At 42.2% G+C, this 6,379-nt stretch overlaps 1 long non-coding RNA gene across 2 annotated transcripts in view; it reads left to right on the plus strand.

Moving 5' to 3' along the window:
• Window positions 1-6,379, plus strand: part of LOC109288222 — a 26,493-nt gene that overhangs the window by 17,763 nt on the left and 2,351 nt on the right. For both annotated transcript variants that reach the window (XR_002095096.1, XR_002095097.1), the window contains exon 4: window positions 275-279. This is a non-coding gene — a long non-coding RNA (uncharacterized LOC109288222). The remainder of the gene's footprint in view (window positions 1-274; window positions 280-6,379) is intronic.

The raw sequence follows: 6,379 nt of genomic DNA on the forward strand, positions 1-6,379 counted from the left end.
ATATCTGAAAAAGGACTTTTTATTGTCCTTGATGCTGGAAACTAGTTGGAGTTTAGTTGTAGCCTTGGCTTTCCATTAGGCTGCTGGGTTCGGGATCAAGGAGGCAAGTTGGGAGTAAAGTAAAAGCAAATTTACTTATAGCTTAGCATACAACAGCTAACAGAAGGGTTAATGTGACAAACAGATTGTACAGTAATAAAAAGCTACTAGTGAATAATAACAGATGGACAGAATGACAAAGAGTTCCCACATGGGGTTGGCAACTTATCAGCAGTCCCTGTACGCCAGGTGCACGCCAAGTTGTTCCAGCAAAGTCAAGTGTGCCTGATCAACGCTGCCTGAGGGGTCACTGGGAAGGTGCCTAGATCAGGATCCAGTCCTTGCTCACACTGGGAGTCTGGGGTCCAGGCTTGGTACAGCGATGGTCCTTCTATCCTGTCCTTCACGCTGGTCACTTGACGTATGTGCTCCTTTATACATTATCTTATGCTAATCTGTTAGCTCAGAGCCACTCACAAATTGCCCTACAGCTGTTACCCTATGGGATTAGGTGGTGTTAGAAATTATCATAAAAGGTTACTGCCTAAACTTGAACTCACTCAATAAGCAAATCACAGCACATCACTTTGGGGTTTGAGATTAGCATTTACTCCGCCCAAGTAACCCCCTTGGTTTCTTTCTCTTTTTCAGCTCCTCCTTGGATTTATGAAAGGTGCTAATTATATTTTGTGGTCAGGGTTTGTTGTTATAACTGAAACTTAAGTAAGAACTCTTAGATTAGCTGATATTTGCAGTTTTATTTTTGGGCCCCGTGATCAGTGCAGACAGTTAGTTTCAACACTTCTGTTAAACTTATGATAGACAAGTTACATTTGCGGGTTACAAACTTGCAAGCTTTGCATTAGCTAATATTAACTGTCAGACAATTACCAGATATCTCCAAGAGCATATATTTATTGATTTAACCCCTCTGGTTCTGGCTGTCACACTCTGATTAACACCATACTGGGTAAAGGTAATCCAAGTAGAGAGACTTTTTATAGGGGCAGTACCAAAAATATTTTTTCTAAACAAAGTAAACTCCTAGCTATCAGTATAGTATGCTTATGATTCAGGTCATGTAAGGTCTGTAGCTATACATCAGTTTGAGGTCAATCGTCTTCCAAGAATTTTAAATTTGATAATATGCCTAGTGTGTGGGGGGGATAGGCTAGCAATGACATCATTAGTGCTCTGTCACCTAGGCAATGGAACTGGCTGCCATAGTAACCTGAAAACTGCCTTACTTATCAAATAAGAATTTTAACAAACAGCAGTGATAGAAGCCATAAGGGAAGATGTTTATATCTTCTACCTTCCTAGAGAACCATCTACATTATATTATATAGTATATTATATTTACACAAAAGAGACAATACATCTATAACTAAAGATTTTATTTTGACGGCATTATGTAACACAGGGTTGGACAACCAGTGGCATGGACAGCCTTTGCATGGGACATGGCAGGTGGGGGAGAGGACAGGCAGCACTGCCACAGAAGCAGAAAGCAAGACAGCAAATTGGGCAGGGAGCAGAGGGAAGGAAGCAGAAAGCAGAGAAGCAGATCAGGTGGGGAGCACAGGGCTGGCAGCAGAAAGCAGAGCAGCTGATCAGGCCAAGGGAAAGGATTTGTATGGTACTTGGGGAGGGTGCCAGGCTAATTGTGGCACACTTGCCAAAAAAGTTGTCCCCCACAAGTTTAAAAGATGTTGTTTTTGCATGGAAGTGTGAAATTTGCCATGCTGGATTTTGGAGAAAGGCACCTATTGTTTTAATCCATTGAACCTTATAGTCCATCAACATTTCATTGTGTGCTCATGTGAGCTTGAGCTGTATCAGCTAGTCTCTTCACTGCCACACTGGTGCCACCCCTGCATAACCTTGTCTGCATGACTTTTCCAGGTATGCTTACAGCAGAAGGACTTCTGAGGGCATGTTCCAGGTCCCCTATTTCAGTATTGAGTGTAGCTTCTTTAGAAATTGTCCCATAATACACCACAAGACAGCTTTCCTTTTCTTAAGTGATCTTGGCCATCCCTCATCTGAATCTTTGTAGGCTCTTTAATACTTTTCACTCATGTCAGCTGCCCTAATCAGGTATCCATTAAAGAAACTACAGCTAAGTGGGGTCCACCAATTTTTGCTGTGGGGTAGGTGCTCCAGGAGATGTTTGACTTTTCTGGAATGTGGAAGGGGTGCCAAGCTCTGAGCATGAAGGCAATGTATTCACAGTATTCACAGCTGACTGTAGCACTCATCATGTGTCCAATTGCTATGCAATCTATATAGGTATGCCAGCATCTTTGGCATTTAAGTAACATGGCAAGGTAAGAATGTATTATCTTGCTGACCTGGAGATGGCCAGAAGTAGTTCTGAACCTTCTGCATGAAGAAGCAGGCCTTTGTGGAACCGTGTGAGGAGCTTGATTTGACTAAAGGAGTCCATTTTGATGCAGAAGTAGAATGCTGTTGCATTCTGGAAGCTGGCTCCCCCAGAGTGTTACAGTCATGTGGCTCACCACCTTTGTAGAATGGTTGCCAAAATCTAGATGGCAGATACTAGCATTGACATGCACATAGCAGACATGAAGAATATTCCTGGAATAATAGGGTGGCTTTCAGGGAATGCTGGTTTACAGAACTGTATTACGTTAGTGATGTGTGTGTAGTTTGCAGTTTTGAAAGAACAAGCAAATAGGTAAACTGCAAGAGGTACTATTCCCCAGTAAGTGGTATGGCTGGCCCTTTTGATCTGGAAGTGGCTACCAAGGCTATGAAAATGAGAGAAATTATTTATTTGAGGATGTGAGAGAACAGAAGTTTGCCCTAACCGTTGGCCAACTTGGTCATAGAACAGCTCAATACATTTAATGAAAGCACTCTGTAATCCTTTACAAATTACATTTAAAAATGTTTAAAAAATGTTACATGTGCTAAATATTTGGAGGGAGAGGGGTTGAATCATAACAAGGCCTCTGTTATTGGCATGAGATGTTATCTTTTCAGGTTGGCCAACCTATCATAAAAGCATGTTCTAGAGGTCCCTAAATGGAAAGGAGATATGGCATTTCAGGCTACTGGTGTAGGGTTATACCAGGGAGAAGTTTTAGGAGCCTAGTGATAGAAGAACATATTCGTATCAGTTATCTTTGAATACATGTGGCTGGGGAAGTAGGGTATAAAATGAGCTATGGAAATTCACTGCTTATAGTCTTCCTTTACTTGAACTTGAACACACTCTGGGGTCTCTGTAATATTGTTTGTATGAGAGACAAGTCAGGACATCTTTCCCTTCTGTGAAACTTCCCAGACAAGAATGACCAACTTGGTACTCAGCACTTACTGTATTGAGGCTGTTCCCAGTCCTGGTGCTTCAGTTTGTCTATGGCTATTTTTGATTTCACCCCAGACAGATTCTCAGAGGGCTCAGGATGCCCACTGGAACAGTGCCCTCAGCAATTTGCAAATGATTAACTGCAGACTGACCAAACTGCATCATACTTAGGATCTTGTCTTGAGATCAGCCATTCTGTATATCGGGTCCATCAGTATAAGAAAGAAGTGACAGGAAGCAGACCACTCTCTGCTGGAGGCAGCGACATGTGCTTTTTCAAATTCAGTATCACAGGGTCACTTAGCAACTACATTGCCAGTCCACCTATTACTATCTTTAACTTGGTAGTACTGTTACATAAAAATGCTTGACCTGGTCCCAGCACTACTAGCCAGTCCCAGATGTGAACATCTGCATTGTCTGCTGCCAGACAGCCTAGTAATAGTATATATTCCTGGAACTCCAATTAAATTTGTGTCTTGGGGAAATTCTCCTTATTTTTGTTAAGCAGGGATTAGCTATGTATAACCACTTTGAAGTACTTGTACAGGTGTAGGGAACTGTGGGAGGGCATTCCAGTCCTTTAGATATGCATCATCCAGATTGTTAAATGAGTAGGTAGTGAGGCAGGTTGCAGTTTAGCCCAGATACATACTGGGTGCATCTGCATGTTCATTAATGTGCTTTTGCTACTGTGCATTAAGTTTAGTACTTCTAATATGAGGTACTCAAAAATGCGCATTAGGCTGTCCTAATGCACAGTAGCAAAAGCACATCCTTTTTTAGTGATGCTTAATGTGCAGTAGCTTAATTTTACTGTGCATTAGCATATTAACATGGGTTTTGCTATGATGCTCTAACGTACAGTAAAATAGGCTACGGCACATTAAAATGAACATGTAGATGTGGCCACTGCTACCCACTGTGAACTAAGCTTGCAAGCTGTACTCACTTCTGAGTATAAGAGAAATCAGTTTTGAGGATATGGGTATGCATGGAAAGTTTGCAGTTCAGGCATAACTTTAGTGCTTGTACAATTAGCAGAAGCAGAGCTAATTTCTTTTTTCATTGCTTAAATATTGACACTTCTGGCTTCTAATTACTGTGACATTACATTTGACCTGATGTTTTCTCTCATCAGTCCTTTCTCATCAATGAGACACTACCCCATATGTCACATGAACCTGAACCAGCTCTAAAAAGCCGTTTGGCAATAATTCCTTCCTTCCTTCCTTCCCCCCCCCTCTCTCCCCCTTAAAAGAGTTCTAGTGTTTCCTATTCTTCCAAGAATCCCACTTTGTTATAGGAACTGTTGCTGCTGTACTGAAAACAGTTTTGAATAATATGTGGGATCTGGCTGACAACAGGCCTAGAGAAACATCTTTGAAGACTAAATTGTTCAGAAGGCCAGATGTCAAGTTGTGGTCTACAAGATTTGTCCTTACTTCCTTTAGGAAATAAGCCAGGATTAAAAAAAAAGTAGAGTTTATTCAGAACCCACCTCTCATTATACAAATTCTGATCATAAGCAACAGAAATTACGGGAGTCCAAACAGCTCTTAAAGGTGAGGTGACACAAAGTAAACAACTACTACTATTAAAAAAAAGAAATTTTTGCTACTTTTTTGCCTCCAGCGGTTTTGACATCAACGTGGCTGTGGGGTAGAGTATTTTGGTGCCGGTCTGACTGTTATATAATGTCTCAGTCAAATGCTATTATGTGTCAGTGAATCAAGATTTGTGTGGTAGGAGCTTTTATTGGACCAGCTTTAGAGTTGAGAGAAATGAGGGGAAAACTTGGGCACGTAATGCCTTTCCCAGGTGCAATGAACAGTCGAAGACAAATACCAGTTAGAACCATTTTGTATATGCCCTTTGTGTAAATAGGGGGTTAAACAAAATGTGTGCATCAAAATATTAACATATGCCTGTAGACTGCAAAGCACAACAGCATCTAAATCTTCATGCTGTACAATTATGCAGTCTATCTGGTTTTGGTACCTGGGGACTCACTACTTCTCTGTGAGAGATTGCGCTTTCGGGATGTAACACTCAACCGTTTCTCATATAGGACACAAAGTCCAATCATTTCTTTCTCAGATGTGCCTAAGTCCATGCTATTCATTTGTGCTGAGTAATAAAACAGTCTCTCTGCAAAGAATTTACAGTGGAAAATGGTGCAAGGTTAACAGTAAACGAAGGGGCCCTCTACATGTGCAGATAAAGGAGTGATGGGATTGAATGCACGATCTACACAATCATGCCTCCTGCCTTGCCACAGCTGCATGGAAGGAAGCATTATTGTGTGGATCATGCATTAGATCCCATCACATGTTACTGCCAATGCAGGAGGAGCCTGATCCTAGGCTTTCCCTGTACCAGCAAGAAGCAAACTACTGAAGCTGGGATCCTTCTCAGTTGACAGGGCTCCCAGCCGCAAGGGCACCCCATACACCCCTGATGCTGGAAGAACAGTTGATGCAATCTCTCAGTCATGGGGGCATCCCCACACACCCCTGCAACTGGGAGATTGTAGCAACTGATCTCCTAGCCACAGGGATGCATGGGAGGTCATAGCAGCTGCAGTCTCCTGGCTGCAGGGCTATCTGAAGGGCCCCATGGCTGAGAGCTCTGTCAGTTGGGAGCTCCCAGGCTTGGTGGTGCACATGGGCACCCCCAGTTGGGAGCGTTGATCAGCTGACAGGGCTCTCTGCCACAGTTGCCCTTGGTCACACATTCAATTAATGGTGTGATAGGAAGCAACTGCAGAGTTATTACACATATTTTGTAGGATAACTTTGTAGCTTATTCTTCTCTTTATCATGCCATTAACTGATTGAACATGTGGCTAGGTGGCCACTTAAGGCACGATTAAATGGTTAACCATGCCTTAAGTGTAATGTGTAGATGGAGCCAAAGAGAACAGGATGCAACTACACACAAAGTTAGGACTGTGATAGGTACATGTCTTGGAAGGATGCTTTTTCTTGTTTGAGAGGCTAT

The sequence above is a fragment of the Gavialis gangeticus genome, unplaced genomic scaffold (genome assembly GCF_001723915.1).
Source record: "Gavialis gangeticus isolate Ggan-Ray unplaced genomic scaffold, GavGan_comp1, whole genome shotgun sequence".
Classification (NCBI taxonomy): Eukaryota; Metazoa; Chordata; order Crocodylia; family Gavialidae; genus Gavialis; species Gavialis gangeticus.